Source organism: Hyla sarda, chromosome 11, assembly GCF_029499605.1.
Source record: "Hyla sarda isolate aHylSar1 chromosome 11, aHylSar1.hap1, whole genome shotgun sequence".
Classification (NCBI taxonomy): Eukaryota; Metazoa; Chordata; class Amphibia; order Anura; family Hylidae; genus Hyla; species Hyla sarda.
Window position 1 is genome coordinate 79333728 of NC_079199.1, and position 19530 is coordinate 79353257.

Sequence of the window (19530 nt, forward strand, 5' to 3'; positions counted from 1 at the left end):
TCTTAGCACCTCCACACCAGACATTGAATTTGATTTCCAGCGGATCTACTCCAAATTATACAACCTTAACGATAAAAGTCCCCCATCCAAAGTGAGTGAGCGGAATTTGCTGATTGAGCAGTTCCTTAAAGTTCTATCTCTTCCTCAACTGCATGAGGACATGTCTGCAGAGCTTCTCACCCCTTTTACACCAGAAGAGGTAAAAGTAGTGCTCTCCTCCCCCCCGGAAAAAGCCCTAGTCCAGACAGACTACCACTACTTTATTACAAGTAGTTCCAAGATATCTTACTACCCCCATCTCACAAATCCTGTACTCCTCACTGTTCCAGGGTACCCCTCTCCCTAAGCAGTCTCTAGAAGTAGGGATCGATCGATTATCGGTTTGGCCGATTTTATCGTCCGATATTCACGATTTTGGGCGTTACTGGTATCGGCAATTACCTTGCCGACAATCCTATAATGGCCCCCGCCCACACTGCGCCGCACCACCCGCCGCACCCCCCACCGCACCGCCCCGGCCCCATGGCCTCCCCCATCCCCGGTTTTATAATTACCTGTTCCCGGGGTCCACGCTACTTCTGGCTCCTGCTGCGTCCTGTGTTACGCTGTGCAATGATGAGTGACGTCCTCAACGCGACCTCTCTGTCAGCGCGCACAGTGACAGCTCAGGAGGACGCCACCGGAGCCAGATGTAGTGTGGACCCCGGGCCCCGGGAACAGGTAATTATAAAACCGGGGATGGGGGAGGCAATGGGTCCGGGGCGGTGCGGTGGGAGGTGCGGCGGTTGCGGTGATAGGACTCAGGAGGACCCCCGGACAGGCAGGGGGAGAGAAGTGGGTGGCGGCGGCAGTCTCTGACACTGCAAAAGCTGCTGCAGTTCATTGATTTAAAGCGCCCGCTTTAAATCAATGATCTGCAGCGGTGTCGCGTGCGGAGGGGGGGGGGCTGGGGGTTTCGGTGGGTTGGGGGGGGGGTGTCTGGTGTCTAATAAAAGTCGGAGCTTCTGAATGTCTCCTTCCCATCTTCTAAAACCTCCATGCTCAAATCTCAGTCTCAGTTTGCCTGGGCTCCCACTTCCCTCAAATATCTAGGTGTCCACATCACAGCAGAGATGGGCACTCTCTATGATGCCAACTACAAACCACTTTTACATGACATACCATCCTTACTGGAGGAGTACGATATCACCCTCATATCATGGCTTCAATGTAATGTTCTCCTGAAACTCACATATAGGATGCACGTGGTCCCAATAGCCCTGCCGGAAGCATTTTTTGCCTCTATACTGCCTCTGTTCTCTAAATTCCTCTGGAAGCAGAAGAAACTGGTAGGGATAAAAGACTGATTCAGTCTTTTATCCCTACCGTGGCTCCCTGAAACGCGTCTGGTACAGACTGCTTAGTTGCACAGAGACCGGGACACATCAGAGCATTCTATTACCACAGCAGAGTCCCGAACAGTCACCGCTAATCAGCCGCAGACAGCACCGGCTCCCAGCGCTACAGCCAGCAACGTCATCTCACACCGGACCTCCATCCCTCTCCTGCTCCTGTTTCCCCATGCTGCCGGGTCACAGATGGCAGGCACCGGAGGACCTCCAGCACTGACACGCGCATTCAAATTCAGAGGAGCCGGTAAGAGGCACATAGTGCCCGTTCTTCATTGACCTCTTCTTGTATTTTGTCCCCGTGCCGCCGGGGTATAGGAGAGCGCATCTTGCACAACTGTATATAACCTGATACCCCTGCAGCGCTATTACGCGCATCTATTTTAAGTAAACCCTGCGCAGACAGGGAAAGTGGTCTAATTTCTGAAAGCCTACAGCGCCGCCGAGCGCCAAAACTACTGTGGATTAACCCTATCAGTGCTATGTATGCTATGTGACTATTACAAGACTATTACTTTCATTACCTATCATCCACAGAAATAGGTCACCGTCATCCCCTGGACTATTGCTTGACACCTTCTCTCCCATATATCCCTCTAGTGCAATATTAGCCCCAATTGTATTTTACTCATTTTTTAATATATGTTTAATATTATTTGTGTGTCGTCCGAAGCAAGGGCACTGCCGAGGACCTCACTATGAAACTATTGTAATTAATGTAATCAAATAAATAGGGATCAACCGATATCGTTTTTTTAGGGCCGATAAATCGGTGGAGGTTAGTGCCGATAGCCGATAACTTATACCGATATTCCGGTATAAGTTATCGGCTATTTATCCCCCCGCGACACCGCTGCAGATCATTGATTTAAAGTGGGCGATTTAAATCAATGAACTGTAGTGGCTTTTGCGGTGCCATAGGCCGCCGCCGCCACCTGCTTCTCTCCCCCTGCCTGTCCGGGGGTCCTGAGTCCTGTCACCGCCATCGCTCCCCCCACTGCCGCACCGCGACCGCCCCCCCCCGACCCGCCGCACCGCGACCGCCCCCCCGACCCGCCGCACCGCGACTGCCCCCCCGACCCACCGCAACGCGACCGCCCCCCCGACCCACTGCACCGCGACCCCCCACCGCTCCGCCCCGGCCCCATTGCCTCATCCATCCCCGGTTTTATAATTACCTGTTCCCGGGGCCCGGGGTCCACTCTACGTCTGGCTCCGGTGGCGTCCTCCTGAGCTGTCACTGTGCGCACTGACGGTGACGTCGCACACGTCACGTCACTCGTCATTGCGCACAGTGTAACGCAGGACGCAGCAGGAGCCAGAAGTAGCATGGTCCCCGGGAACAGGTAATTATAAAACCGGGATGGGGGAGGCATTGGGGCCGGGTGGTGCGGTGGGGGGTGCGACGCGATGCGGTGGGTCGGGGGGGGGGGCCGTCGCAGTGCGTTGCGGCGGGTAGGGGGGCGGTGCGGGGCGGGGCATTATCGGCTTATCGGAAAGGTAATTACCGATAATGCCCAAAATCGTGATTATCGGCTGATAATATCGGCCAAACAGATAATCGGTCGATCCCTACTAATAAATGTTTAATATTTGACACAACTCTTCATCTACTATCTCTTTAATATTCTATTCTTCATCTTTCATCTTATACCCCTAGCATGGCAGGACTGCTCCATTTATTTATGTATATACAGTTGGGATATACCCACAAATCTTAGGTACTGGGGTCTGCAGTCACTGTTCTATGATTGCTGTATTGTGAATTAAAACCAATAATATTGACCCCCTCTACTAGTTTTCGGTGCAGCAGCACCGTCCTCAGGAGGATAATAAGGCAACACCCTTCCTCGTGGTCCTCCCGGTCAAACATGCCCTAGGTAGATTAACTCATCATTAGGTGCCAGACAATCAGCCAATCTCTCCTGCCTGTTTAGTAGTCCAATGCACAGGTATGTCTTAACATTACCTGTGCTCCTATGATCCAAAGGGTTCATCCGCCATCCTTCAGGTGTGTAACGTCATCTGCAGCTATCATATCTTTTTTTTTTTATCTTTATGTAACTTTTTAGTCTCCAAAAGGGTGGTACACTAGGCCAGAAGGGCCTCCCCTATAACATCAATAAAGGAATAATCCAAGACAAAACATTCCATTTAAGAGAAATAAAACAATACAGCAATCTCCTCAACAACAACTTGATGAAATATAATCGCCACTCTCTTCCCTATTCCACCCCTCTGAAGACATATAAATAACCAACCCCAATCCCTAACCCCCCCCCCATGCCCAGTTAGGCCCCGAAAAAAAAAACCACCCCAAACCCCTCTTCTCCCTCAGCACTAGGTCCAGCTTATCATATATCGCAAAGAAAAAGGAGGACGCTAGGACCTAATCTCATACTTGCTTAACTCATAAAGAGCATCCTTATATAAAAGCTTGTCAGGGAAAACCCTCTATATTCTTATATTCTGACGTCTCACAGAATTCCCTCCAGGCATACCATGTTTGCTGAAACTGTTCACCGGCATCATGGATAAAAGAAGTCAAATTTTAAAGAGTCATTAAATCATTTAACTTGGAAACCCAGAGAGACAAAGATGGAGCATTAGATTTTTTTTACAAAGAATTGGAACACAGGCTCTAGCGGACATAACTAGAAACCTCAAAAGAGGCTTCTTATATATCTTAATGGGTACCTCACAGTGATGGAGAAGAAAAAGAGCTGGAGACAGATCTATTTTCATGCCTGTTGCAGCCTTTATGATTCGTGTTACCCCCTCCAAAAATTGGGTCAACAGAGGACATGACCAAAAAAGCCCTCTGCGTCCCCACAACGCCAGAAAGCAGACTCTACATGTGACCACATGGCATGAGGTTGAGTTGGCACTCTGTACCACCTAGATAAGATTTTATATCTAGCTTCCTAGGAGTGGGAACTAATCGTGGACTGGTGTAAAACTGAGACCTCTGCACGGGGGTCAGAGAGATCTGTAGGTCCACCTCCCACTTAGAAATAAAACTCAGGGGTCCCCGGTCCGGGGGAAACATCAACACCTCATAAATTCTGGACACCGAGTGTCTCACGGAGCCATCCCCTGAGCAAAGCACCTCCATCACTGTTAATAGGAAAACAAATGCAGAAGGCAAGGGAAAAGTCAACAAACAATGGCGCAATTAGGCAGTCCTCCATTATCCCAGCGGGCATGGGTCCACCACCTCCATCGAAGCGGAGCTGGTCAACCAATCCTGTTCGTGCAAAAGATGTCCAACCCGAAATTTACCCGCTGTTATCCAGGCTTGAAAGACCGGGTCATTCAAGCTCGGGGAGAATGAAGGACTGCCCAACACTGGCGTGATAAGGGAATTTGTAGTAAACAAACAAACCCTGCTTTTTCTATCTGCGCATGCCCCCAATGTGGGACCCAAAATGGGGGTCAAACGCAATGGCCGTACTTTGTTGGTAGGACACAAGGCAAACAGCAAAGCAGGATTTTAGTAAATGATTGTTCTAGCTCCACCCATGGCTTGCTGTGAGCATGGCAACACCAGTCAACCCCTCGTGTTAACAATACAGCTTAAAAATAGGACCGCATGTCCAGAAAGCCAATCCCTCCAGCCGCCTTTGGGCTACAGAGAGCAGCTCTTTTCAATCTCACCACTTTCCCTCCCATACAAACTTATTTTGAAGAGATTCAAGAGCAGAATTGGGAGTCATTGGAAAGCGTGAAGAAATGTTGGTAAGATCATCGTCTTCTAATGGATACATTTAATGGCTCTGATTTAGAATAGTTTATCTTAAAATTCCGGAGCTTTGAAAAACATTCCAGTTCTTTCATAAGGACAGGATGGGAAATCCGTGGTTTGGTGATTAAAAACAAAAGGTCATCAGCATAGCCCCTTAAGGACGCAGGACGCAAATGTACGTCCTGGTGAGGTGGTACTTAACGCACCAGGACGTACATTTACGTCCTGTGCATAACCGCGGGCATCGGAGCGATGCCCGTGTCATGCGCGGCTGATCCCGGCTGCTGATCGCAGCCAGGGACCCGCCGGCAATGGCTGACGCCCGCGATCTCGCGGGCGTCCGCCATTAACCCCTCAGGTGCCGGTATCAATACAGATACCGGCATCTGCGGCAGTTCGCGATTTAAATGAACGAACGGATCGCCCGCAGCGCTGCTGCGGGGATCCGATCATTTAGAACGCCGGACGGAGGTCCCCTCTCCTTCCTCCGTCCGGCTCCCGGCGTCTCCTGCTCTGGTCTGTGATCGAGCAGACCAGAGCAGGAGATGACCGATAATACTGATCTGTTCTATGTCCTATACATAGAACAGATCAGTATTAGCAATCATGGTATTGCTATGAATAGTCCCCTATGGGGACTATTCAAGTGTAAAAAAAAATGTAAAAAAATGTAAAAGTAAAAGTAAAAAAAAAGTGAAAAATCCCCTCCCCCAATAAAAAAGTAAAACGTCCATTTTTTCCTATTTTACCCCCAAAAAGCGTAAAAAACATTTTTTATAGACATATTTGGTATCGCCGCGTGCGTAAATGTCCGAACTATTAAAATAAAATGTTAATGATCCCGTACGGTGAACGACGTGAACGAAAAAAAAAAAAAGTCCAAAATTCCTACTTTTTTAATACATTTTATTAAAAAAAAATTTATAAAAAATGTATTAAAAGTTTTTTATATGCAAATGTGGTATCAAAAAAAAGTACAGATCATGGCGCAAAAAATGAGCCCCCCATACAGCCACTTATACGGAAAAATAAAAAAGTTAGAGGTCATCAAAATGAAGGGATTATAAACGTACTGTCACGATGCCGGCTGGCAGGTAGTGGACCCTCTGTGCCAGAGAGGGATTGGCGTGGACCGTGCTAGTGGACCGGTTCTAAGCCACTACTGGTTTTCACCAGAGCCCGCCGCAAAGCGGGATGGTCTTGCTGCGGCGGTAGTGACCAGGTCGTATCCACTAGCAACGGCTCACCTCTCTGGCTGCTGAAGATAGGCGCGGTACAAGGGAGTAGGCAGAAGCAAGGTCGGACGTAGCAGAAGGTCGGGGCAGGCAGCAAGGATCGTAGTCAGGGGCAACGGCAGAAGGTCTGGAAACACTGGCAAGGGACACACAAGGAACGCTTTCACTGGCACTAAGGCAACAAGATCCGGCAAGGGAGTGCAAGGGAAGTGAGGTAATATAGGGAGTGCACAGGTGATAACTCTAATTGGAACCACTGCGCCAATCAGCGGCGCAGTGGCCCTTTAAATCGCAGAGACCCGGCGCGCGCGCGCCCTAGGGAGCGGGGCCGCGCGCGCCGGGACAGAACAGACGGGGAGCGAGTCAGGTAGGAGAGCCGGGGTGCGCATCGCGAGCGGGCGCTACCCGCATCGCGAATCGCATCCCGGCTAGCAGCAGGATCGCAGCGCCCCGGGTCAGAGGACGTGACCGGGGCGCTGCAGCGGAGGAGGTGAAGCGAGCGCTCCGGGGAGGAGCGGGAACCCGGAGCGCTCGGCGTAACAGTACCCCCCCCCTTGGGTCTCCCCCTCTTCTTGGAGCCTGAGAACCTGAGGAGCAGACTTTTGTCAAGGATGTTGTCCTCAGGTTCCCAGGATCTCTCTTCAGGACCACAACCCTCCCAGTCTACTAAAAAAAAATTTTTTCCTCTGACCTTTTTGGCAGCCAAAATCTCCTTGACCGAGAAGACGTCCGAGGAGCCGGAAACAGGAGTGGGAGGAACAGATTTGGGAGAAAAACGGTTGAGGATGAGTGGTTTGAGAAGAGAGACGTGAAAGGCATTAGGGATACGAAGAGAAGGAGGAAGAAGAAGTTTATAAGAGACAGGATTAATTTGACACAGAATTTTGAAAGGACCAAGATAGCGTGGTCCCAACTTGTAGCTAGGGACACGGAAGCGGACATATTTAGCGGAGAGCCATACCTTGTCTCCAGGGGAAAAAACGGGGGGAGCTCTTCTTTTCTTATCCGCGAACCTCTTCATGCGTGAAGAAGCCTGTAAGAGAGAATTTTGGGTCTCTCTCCATATAATGGAAAGGTCACGAGAAATTTCATCCACAGCGGGCAGACCAGAGGGCAAGGGGGTAGGGAGGGGGGGAAGAGGGTGACGGCCGTACACCACGAAAAATGGGGATTTGGAGGAAGATTCAGAGACCCTGAAGTTATACGAGAATTCGGCCCATGGAAGGAGATCTGCCCAGTCATCCTGGCGGGAGGAAACAAAATGTCGCAAATAATCACCCAGGATCTGGTTAATTCTTTCTACTTGTCCATTGGACTGGGGATGATATGCAGAGGAAAAATTTAATTTAATCTTGAGTTGTTTACAGAGAGCTCTCCAGAATTTAGACACGAATTGGACCCCTCTATCCGAGACAATCTGCGTAGGCAACCCGTGAAGACGAAAAATGTGTACAAAAAATTGTTTAGCCAACTGAGGCGCAGAAGGAAGACCAGGAAGAGGAATGAAATGTGCCATTTTGGAGAATCGATCAACGACCACCCAAATAACGGTGTTGCCACGGGAAGGGGGTAAATCAGTAATAAAATCCATACCAATCAGAGACCAAGGCTGTTCGGGGACAGGCAGAGGATGAAGAAAACCAGCGGGCTTCTGGCGAGGAGTCTTATCCCGGGCACAGATAGTGCAGGCTCGCACAAAGTCCCCAACATCCGTCTCCAGAGTTGGCCACCAATAGAAGCGGGAGATGAGTTGCACAGATTTCTTGATGCCCGCATGACCTGCGAGATGGGAGGAGTGACCCCATTTGAGGATTCCGAGGCGTTGGCGTGGAGAAACAAAGGTCTTTCCTGGAGGAGTCTGTCTGATGGAGGCAGGAGAAGTGGAGATCAGGCAGTCAGGTGGAATGATGTGTTGCGGAGGGAGATCAACTTCTGAGGCATCCGAGGAACGAGAGAGAGCATCGGCTCTAATGTTCTTATCGGCAGGACGAAAGTGAATCTCAAAATTAAATCGGGCAAAGAACAGAGACCACCGGGCCTGGCGAGGATTCAGCCGTTGGGCCGACTGGAGGTAGGAGAGGTTCTTGTGGTCGGTGTAGATAATAACAGGAAATCTTGATCCCTCCAGCAGATGCCTCCATTCCTCAAGTGCTAATTTAATGGCTAGAAGTTCTCGATCCCCGATGGAGTAGTTCCTCTCCGCTGGAGAGAAGGTCCTAGAGAAAAAACCACAAGTGACAGCATGCCCGGAAGGATTTTTTTGTAGAAGAACAGCTCCAGCTCCTACTGAGGAGGCATCAACCTCCAATAGGAAGGGTTTGGAAGGGTCAGGTCTGGAGAGCACGGGAGCCGAAGAAAAGGCAGACTTGAGTTGTTTAAAGGAGTCTTCTGCTTGAGGAGGCCAGGACTTGGGATCAGCATTTTTCTTGGTTAAAGCCACGATAGGAGCCACAATGGTAGAAAAATGTGGAATAAATTGCCTGTAATAATTGGCGAACCCCAAAAAGCGTTGGATAGCACGGAGTCCGGAGGGGCGTGGCCAATTTAAGACGGCAGAGAGTTTGTCTGGATCCATCTGTAGTCCCTGGCCAGAGACCAAATATCCTAGAAAAGGAAGAGATTGGCATTCAAACAGACATTTCTCAATTTTGGCATAGAGTTGGTTGTCACGAAGTCTCTGAAGAACCATACGGACATGCCGGCGGTGTTCCTCTAGATTGGCAGAAAAAATTAGGATATCGTCCAGATATACCACAACACAGGAGTATAATAGATCACGAAAAATTTCATTGACAAAGTCTTGGAAGACGGCAGGGGCATTGCACAGTCCAAAGGGCATGACCAGATACTCAAAGTGTCCATCTCTGGTGTTAAATGCCGTTTTCCACTCGTCCCCCTCTCTGATGCGGATGAGGTTATAGGCGCCTCTTAAGTCCAATTTAGTGAAGATGTGGGCACCTTGGAGGCGATCAAAGAGTTCAGAGATGAGGGGTAAGGGGTAGCGGTTCTTAACCGTGATTTTATTAAGACCGCGGTAGTCAATGCAAGGACGTAGGGAGCCATCTTTTTTGGAGACAAAGAAAAATCCGGCTCCGGCAGGAGAGGAGGATTTACGGATAAAGCCCCTTTTTAGATTCTCCTGGACGTATTCGGACATGGCAAGAGTCTCTGGGGCAGAGAGAGGATAAATTCTGCCCCGGGGTGGAGTAGTACCCGGGAGGAGGTCGATAGGGCAATCATAAGGCCTGTGAGGAGGTAGAGTCTCAGCTTGTTTTTTGCAGAAAACATCCGCGAAGTCCATATAGGCCTTGGGGAGACCGGTTACTGGAGGAACCACAGAGTTACGGCAAGGGTTACTGGGAACCGGTTTTAGACAGTTCTTGGAACAAGAGGACCCCCAACTCTTGATCTCCCCAGTGGACCAATCCAGGGTTGGGGAATGAAGTTGAAGCCAGGGAAGTCCAAGGAGAATCTCCGAGGTGCAATTGGGGAGGACCAAAAGTTCAATCCTCTCATGATGAGATCCGATGCTCATAAGAAGGGGCTCCGTGCGGAAACGTATGGTACAGTCCAATCTTTCATTATTTACACAATTGATGTAGAGGGGTCTGGCGAGACTGGTCACAGGGATGTTGAACCTGTTGACGAGAGAGGCCAAAATAAAATTTCCTGCAGAACCAGAGTCCAAGAAGGCCACTGTAGAGAAGGAGAAGGCAGAAGCAGACATCCGCACAGGCACAGTAAGACGTGGAGAAGCAGAGTAGACATCAAGGACTGTCTCACCTTTGTGCGGAGTCAGCGTACGTCTTTCCAGGCGGGGAGGACGGATAGGACAATCCCTCAGGAAGTGTTCGGTACTAGCACAGTACAGGCAGAGGTTCTCCATACGGCGTCGTGTCCTCTCTTGAGGTGTCAGGCGAGACCGGTCGACCTGCATAGCCTCCACGGCGGGAGGCACAGGAACAGATTGCAGGGGACCAGAGGAGAGAGGAGCCGAGGAGACGAAACGCCTCGTGCGAACAGAGTCCATATCTTGGCGGAGTTCCTGACGCCTTTCAGAAAAACGCATGTCAATGCGAGTGGCTAGGTGAATAAGTTCATGTAGATTAGCAGGAATTTCTCGTGCGGCCAGAACATCTTTAATGTTGCTGGATAGGCCTTTTTTGAAGGTCGCGCAGAGGGCCTCATTATTCCAGGACAATTCTGAAGCAAGTGTACGGAATTGTACGGCATACTCGCCAACGGAAGAATTACCCTGGACCAGGTTCAACAGGGCAGTCTCAGCAGAAGAGGCTCGGGCAGGTTCCTCAAAGACACTTCGGATTTCCGAGAAGAAGGAGTGTACTGAGGCAGTGACGGGGTCATTGCGGTCCCAGAGCGGTGTGGCCCATGACAGGGCTTTTCCGGACAGAAGACTGACTACGAAAGCCACCTTAGACCTTTCAGTGGGAAACAGGTCCGACATCATCTCCAGATGCAGGGAACATTGGGAAAGGAAGCCACGGCAAAACTTAGAGTCCCCATCAAACTTATCCGGCAAGGATAAGCGTATCCCAGGAGCGGCCACTCGCTGCGGAGGAGGTGCAGGAGCTGGCGGAGGAGATGACTGCTGAAGCTGTGGTAGCAACTGTTGTAGCATAACGGTCAGTTGAGACAGCTGTTGGCCTTGTTGCGCAATCTGTTGTGACTGCTGGGCGACCACCGTGGTGAGGTCAGCGACAACTGGCAGAGGAACTTCAGCGGGATCCATGGCCGGATCTACTGTCACGATGCCGGCTGGCAGGTAGTGGACCCTCTGTGCCAGAGAGGGATTGGCGTGGACCGTGCTAGTGGACCGGTTCTAAGCCACTACTGGTTTTCACCAGAGCCCGCCGCAAAGCGGGATGGTCTTGCTGCGGCGGTAGTGACCAGGTCGTATCCACTAGCAACGGCTCACCTCTCTGGCTGCTGAAGATAGGCGCGGTACAAGGGAGTAGGCAGAAGCAAGGTCGGACGTAGCAGAAGGTCGGGGCAGGCAGCAAGGATCGTAGTCAGGGGCAACGGCAGAAGGTCTGGAAACACTGGCAAGGGACACACAAGGAACGCTTTCACTGGCACTAAGGCAACAAGATCCGGCAAGGGAGTGCAAGGGAAGTGAGGTAATATAGGGAGTGCACAGGTGATAACTCTAATTGGAACCACTGCGCCAATCAGCGGCGCAGTGGCCCTTTAAATCGCAGAGACCCGGCGCGCGCGCGCCCTAGGGAGCGGGGCCGCGCGCGCCGGGACAGAACAGACGGGGAGCGAGTCAGGTAGGAGAGCCGGGGTGCGCATCGCGAGCGGGCGCTACCCGCATCGCGAATCGCATCCCGGCTAGCAGCAGGATCGCAGCGCCCCGGGTCAGAGGACGTGACCGGGGCGCTGCAGCGGAGGAGGTGAAGCGAGCGCTCCGGGGAGGAGCGGGAACCCGGAGCGCTCGGCGTAACACGTACTAATTTGGTTAAAAAGTTTGTGATTTATTTTAAGCGCAACAATAATATAAAAGTATATAATAATGGGTATCATTTTAATCGTATTGACCCTCAGAATAAATAACACATGTCATTTTTACCATAAATTGTACGGCGTGAAAACAAAACCTTCCAAAATTAGCAAAATTGCGTTTTTCGTTTTAATTTCCCCACAAAAATAGTGTTTTTTGGTTGCGCCATACATTTTATGATATAATGAGTGATGTCATTACAAAGGACAACTGGTCGCGCAAAAAACAAGCCCTCATACTAGTCTGTGGATGAAAATATAAAAGAGTTATGATTTTTAGAAGGCGAGGAGGAAAAAATGAAAACGTAAAAATTAAATTGTCTGAGTCCTTAAGGCCAAAATGGGCTGAGTCCTTAAGGGGATAGGATGCCTTATCTGTATCCTTGCAATATCAGGCGACCACCTGATTTTACACTAGTGGTCCCATGGTGAGAATAAAAATCAGTGGGGACAGGGGACACCCCTGTCCAGTGCCGTTATGTATTGAGAAGTCCCCTGAGAGTATGTGGTTCATCCTTACACATGCTGTTGGTGAGGAGTATAGAGCCATTATCCAATTTAAAAACACGTCTGTATAAATCTGAGTGTCTCTTCCCAAAAAAAAAATTAAAAAAATGAACACGATCAAATGCCTTTTCGGCGTCTGTTGAAAGTAACATGGCAGGTATAGCTGCCGATTTTGCAATGTGGATCCGGATTAATTGCTTTCATGGTATTATCCCATGCTTCCCTCTCATCATAAACCCTGCTTGGTCTGAGTGAACTACTCCCATAAACGTCGCCAGTACCTTTAGCAAAAAGATTTAGGTCCACATTAAGCAGGAATATAGGGCAAAACCCAGCACATGTGGACGTATCCTTTCCCTCTTTTGGTAACACCACCACGTGAGCACGCGTAGAATCAGCTGGTAAGTTGGTTCCCTTAGCCAGTGCATTAAAAGCCCGTAGAAAGTGTGGTGAGAGAATATCAAGAAAAGTCTGATAGTATCCCAGGGGAATATTTAACTGAGAAAATTCAACTGCCCTTTGTAATTCTTCTGCAGATATCGGATTCTCCAAGTTGATTACATCCTCTTCACAAAGAGGAAGCATACCCGAAGAAGCAATATAGTCTTGTACTATATCCCGAAAATTAGGGATTTCCATAGAGAGATGCACCACAGAGTGTGAGCGAGTGCCTATAGAAGGTATATAAGATCTTGCTTGTTGTTTTTGTAGTGCCCCCGGCAGGGTCCTCCCACATTTATTTCCGTACTCATAAAATTGCCGTCTGCATTTTGTAAGCGTAGCTTTGGCCTTATCCAGCATCAGAGAGCGGACCTCCTGCCTCTTCTGAGCGAATTCCCCTCTGATTCTTACCAATGCATGATCCGAGAAACTTATGGTATTAATAGTAACGCATTGTAATATCTGGAGGTCGTGATGCTTCAGAAAAAAAATATCTAACCTAGAGTACATATCATGTATCGTAGAATATAAAGAATAATTACGCTCTCCAGGATGTCAAATGCGCCACGCGTCCATAAATCGATGTTCATGGAGAAGTGTACCAATACGCCTCAACGTTGAAAGTCTGACTCGTGAGGCTCAAGAGCTACATTAAAATCTCCCCCCAGAATCAGGGTACCCTCCCCAAATTCACTCAGACTCCAGTGCAGAGGCCTATGCACATGATATGATACATATGTACTCTAGGTTAGATTATTTTTTTCTGAAGCATCATGACCTCAAGATAATGCAATGCGCTACTATTGATACGATAAGTTTCTCAGATCATGCATTGGTAACCATCACTATTCTGATTCCCTCTTCATATGCGCTGCTGTGGCAATGGAGAATGAATCCATCCCTTCTGAATGATGTAGTGGTGGTGGAAGATATTAAATCCACCCTGGACAATTCTTTTAAGAAAAATGTAACAGAAAATGTCCCTACTCAAGGGAAGCTCATAAATGCATGGTTAGGCATATATTAGTGAAGCATGGTGTCCGTATTAAAAGAGCTAGGGCAGCCCAGCTTTCCGGCTGTTGGCACAGTTGAGAGAGCTTTATGTGCGGCATAAAATGTCCCCGACAGATAGGCCACATGTGGGTGTTTTGTTTTTTGCATTTATGTCAGAAGCGCTGTAATGATCAGCCACCCCTGTGCAAATCATCAATTTAGGCCTCAAATGTATATGGTGCGCTCTCACTCCTGAGCCTTGTTGTGTGCCCGCAGATCGCTTTACGTCCAGATATTGGGTATTTCCGTACTTAGGAGAAATTGTGTTTCAAATTTTGGGGTCTTTTTTTCCCTTTTACTTCTTGTGTAAATAAAAAGTATGGGGCAACACCAGCATGTTAGTGTAAAAACTTTTCCTTTTCATAAGGGGTAATAGAAGAAAAAGCTACCAACATTTTTAAGGCAATTTCTCCCGAGTCTGGAAATACCTCATATGTGGCCCTAAACTGTTGCCTTGAAATATGACAAGGCTTAGATTTGAGAGAGTGCCATGTGCATTTGAGACCTAATTTCGGGATTTTTAGATATGCAATAGGCTGGAGGCACGCATCTACAACTTCCAGCATGCTCAGACAGCCGTTTGCTGTTTGTGCATGCTTGGAGTTGTAGTTATGCAAGATCTGGAGGGCTACAGTTTATAGACCACCGTACGGTGATCTGCAAACTGTAGCCCTCCAGATCTTGCAAAACTATAAATCTCAGCATGCGAAGACAACAAACGGCTGTCTGGGCATGCTTGGATTTGTAGTTTTGCAAGATCTGGACAGCCACAGTTTAGAGACCACTGCACAGTGATCTCCAAATTCTGGCCCTTCAGATCTTGCAAAACTACAAATCCCAGCATATCCAGAGAGTAAATGGCTGTCTGGACATGCTGGGAGTTGTAGTTTTGAAAAATCTGGAGGGCCACAGTTTAGAGACTACGCACAGTTGTCTCCAAACTGTGGCTCCCAGATCTTTGAGGACCTCTTCCGCATCAACGACGCCTCCTGTCAGGATGGCAGTGCCGCTGATCTTTGCCTGCCAGGGTTGAGCTGCCTGCCGCTGATCTTCACCCTCCCCTGCTCTTCCTGGACTACCAGTGGAGGGACTAAATTTTGCCCCTGCTCCCTCCTGACTAACCAATGCCAAGGATAGGAGGGGTGGCACCCCTGCCACCTCACTCCAATCCCTTCAGGGTAATAGGTGCTGTCTCAGACAGCACCGGTCACCCTTATTTTCCGATCCATTGGGTCACCAGCTTGGCCCTGAAAAACAGCGATTGCTGTTATGGGTGGGTCTCAGGCCACCCCTAGGCGATGTGCCGGGAAAAAAAGCAGCCTATAGTGAAATAATGTCATACATGCCATTCCTGGTATTAACTAGCTGAGTACCCGGTGCTGCCCAGTTTTTCCTACCTTATCCTTGTGGGGGAGGAAAAGTAACATAGGAGGAAGCTTTTGTCCTCATATCCCATCCTTAAATCCTGACCCCATATCCCCTCCTCATATGCCGACCCCAAATCCCTTCCTCCTATTCCAACCTCATATCCTGTCACCATATCTTGTCCCCATATCCTGACCTCCATATTCTGTCCTTATATCCCATCCCTATATCCTGTCCCCATATCTCGTCCCCATATCCCAACCTCATATCCTGTCCTCATATCCTGACCTCATATCCCGTCCTCAGATCCCGTCCCGATATCTCGTCTCCATTTTCCGACCTCGTATCCCGCCCTCATATCTCGACCTCATATCCTGTCCCCATATCCCGACCTCATATCCCATCCCCATATGCCGACCTCATATGCCGACCCATATCCTGTCCTTATATCTAATCCTCATTTCTAATCCTCATATCTTGTCCTCAGGGGGGGCTGCGTTGTGGTTAAGATATTGTAAGCTGAAAATAAAAGGGGTGTGGCTTAAATGGTGGGCGTGTCTAGTGCAAGATGGGGCATGGAATGTGGCCTGCCAGCCGGACTGACGCATTTTTCAGGAGATGCAGAGCGGAGATTGTGGAGTAAGGTACCAGAAGTCCTATATACATGCATGGGAATTGAAACAAAATCCCCATCCTTCACATATCGGGGTAGGGGTTAATTTAACTATTATATATTTTTATTTGACATATAAGTAACATGTGACCAAGTATTATTTTTACTGGACTTTAACCGGTTGCTGTCTAAGGACGAGCCGGCTTGTCATGAGACCTCAAGCGGTGTATGACTCAGGCTGCATCATAACGGCCGGCCACCAGCTGATTCCTGTAGCTGGGGGCTGCCGTTATTAACCGACATAGCCGCAGGCGGCTATTAACCCTTTAGATCGCCTCTGTCAAAGTTGACAGCAGCGTCTGAAGGGACATTTAAACCATCCCTGGTGGTCTAGTGGAGTGGATTGCCCCCCCCCCCCCCCCGGAGTGCAATACACTGTGGGCGTACCCGTAGGGCTTGCCTCCCCTTCTGAGGCTGTCCCGGCTCTGTGATTGATATGGCAGAGTTTTCACACCAGCCAGGTGTGAGGGGCTGAGGGATAGATGACAGCGCTGTCCACAAGCTGGATGGGTAACTTTTATTCACATGTAACGCGTTTCAAGGACGCTCCGTCCTTTTCCTCAGACATGCTAAATATACATAAAAACAACACATATATACTAATTTGGTTATAGGAACCGGAAATGACATCACAAATTAATTTGCATAAAATGACGTTTTTCCATGTGATCCAAGATAATATAAAAAAAAAATTCTTTAAAAATTCTTTATATACATGGATAAATAAATAAATAAATAAGACTCCGAACCTACCATTGAAATGTTTTATCTAATGTCTCATTTAATCCCCTTGGCCACAAGGAGTTAAGGGAATAAATCCAAAAGGATTCCCTATTCACTAATTTTTGAAAGCGGTCATCATATTCTAAAGGGATACTTTCCAAGATAGTTAGTTTCAAACAATTGTGGTTACTGTTGTGTAAAGCTGTGGTGTGTCTTGATACACTATGTAGTATAACATTGTTTTTGATATTATATCTATGTTTATTTATGCGGGCACGTACAGTTTGTACCGTGCGGCCCACATACTGAAGCCCACACTCACATGTAAGGAGATAAATAACAAAGGAATCGGAGCAGTTTAATTTTTCTTTCAAAGAAAAAACTTTGCCTGTAGAGAAAGATGTTACTGAATCACAGGGAGGAAACGCAATCCATTCGCAGCACAGACAGCGTTTTTTAGCGCAGCGGAATGTACCAATCATGGTAGGTTTACAAATATTTGGTTTGATAATTTTATTTTTTAGTTTGCTTGGGGATAAATGATTTCTTGATGTTTTTGCTCGTCTGAATGTTAGGGTAGGACGTTTTGGGATTAATGATTTTAAAATAGGATCCGTCATAATAATTGGCCAGTGTTTATTTAATATGTTTCTTATTTTGTTTGTGGCATTGTTAAAAGTAGTAATAAAATTTAATTTGGGTGTATTTTTTTGTTTTTGTTTCACCTCATATTTAATTAAATCAGTCTGTTTTAGTCCCTCTACTCTTTTATATGCCTTTGTTAATATTTTTTGGGGTAATTTTTTTCTTTAACCCCTTAACGATGCAGGACGTAAATGTACGTCCTGGTGATGTGGTACTTAACGCACCAGGATGTACATTTACGTCCTGAGCATAGCCGCTGGCATCGGAGCGATGCCGGCATCATGTGCGGCAGGTCCCGGCTGTGGATCGCAGCCAGGGACCCGCCGGTAATTGCGGACACCCGCAATCCTTCGGATGTCCGCCATTAACCCCTCAGATGCGTGATCAATGCAGATCACGGCATCTGCAGCATCGCGGTCACTTAACAGGACGATCGGATCGCCCGCAGCGCTGCCACGGCGATCCGATCATCCTGCACGGCAGATGGAGGTCCCCTCACCTGCCTCTGCTGCCTTCCGGGAGTCTTCTGCTCTGATCTGCCTTCCTGCAGACCAGAGCAGAAGATGACCGATAATGCTGATCAGTGCTATGTCCTATACATAGCACTGAACAGGATTAGCAATCGAATGGTTTCTATAAATAGTCCCCTATGAGTGTAAAAATAGAAGTAAAAAAATTAAGTAAAAAAAAAATGTGAAAAACCCCCTCCCCCAATAAAAACGTAAATTGCCCCATTTCCCCTATTTTACCCCCAAAAAGTGTAAAAAATATTATTTTATATACATATTTGGTATCGCCGCATGAGTAAATATCCAATCTATTAAAATTAAATTTAAATGATCCCGTACGGTGAACGGCGTGAACGTAAAAAAAAAAAAGTCGAAAATAGCTGCTTTTTATAACATTTTATTCCCAAAAATAATTATAAAAAAATGTAAAAAAAAGTTTTTATAAGCAAATATGGTATTAATAAAAAGTACAGATCACGGCGCAAAAAATGAGCCCTCATACCACCGCTTATACAGAAAAATGAAAAATTTATAGGTCTTCAAAATAGGGGGATTTTAAATGTACTAATTTGGTTAAAAAGTTTGCGATTTTTTTTAAGCGCAACAGTAATAGAAATGTGTATAATCATGGGTATCATTTTAATTGTATTGACCTAGAGAATAAAAAAGACATGTAATTTTTACCATAAATTGTACGGCGTGAAAACAAAACCTTCCAAAATTTGCAAAATTGCGGTTTTCTTTTTAATTTCCCCACACAAATAGTATTTTTTTGGTTGCGCCATACATTTTATGGTAAAGTGAGTGATGGCATTACAACGGACAACTGGTCGCGCAAAAAACAAGCCCTCATACTAGTCTGTGGATGAAAATATAAAAGAGTTATGATTTTTTGAAGGGGAGGAGGAAAAAACGAAAGCGTAAAAATAAAATTGTCCTTAAAGGGGTATTCCGCCCCTAGACATTTTATCCCCTATCCAAAGGATAGGGGATAAGATGTCAGATCGCCGCGGTCCCGCTGCTGGGGACCCCCGGGATCCCCGCTGCGGCACCGCGCTATCATTACAGCACAGAGCGAGTTCGCTCAGTGCGTAATGACGGGCGATACAGGGGACGGAGCCGCGTGACGTCATTGCGCCGCCCCTCGTGACATCACGGCCCGTCCCCTTAATGCAAGTCTATGGGAGGGGGCGTGACAACCGCCACGCCCCCTCCCATAGACTTGTATTGAAAGGGGCGGGCCGTGACATCACGAGGGGCGGGGCCGTGACTTAACGATGCTCCGGCCCCTGTACCGCCCATCATTACGTGCAGAGCGAACTCTCTCTGTGCTGTAATGATAGCGCGGTGCTGCAGCGGGGATCCCAGGGCTCCCCAGCAGCGGCACCGCGGCGATCTGACATCTTATCCCCTATCCTTTGGATAGGGGATAAAATGTCTAGGGGCGGAATACCCCTTTAAGGTCCAAATGGGCTGAGTCCTTAAGGGGTTAAAACGCTTATATAACATTTTTGATTGTTCTTTAAAATCCTCGGAGGAAGTACAATTTTTTTCTTATCCTCCGCTACTGTCCGTAGGGGATATTTGTAAGCCACTTAGAATAATGACAACTATCAAAGCCAAGGAAACTATTTACATCTACCTTTTTAAAGTGTTTTTTTGTACATATTTTAGAATCCACATTTGTGAAAATTTCCAGATCGAGAAAAACTGTAGAATTAAAAGA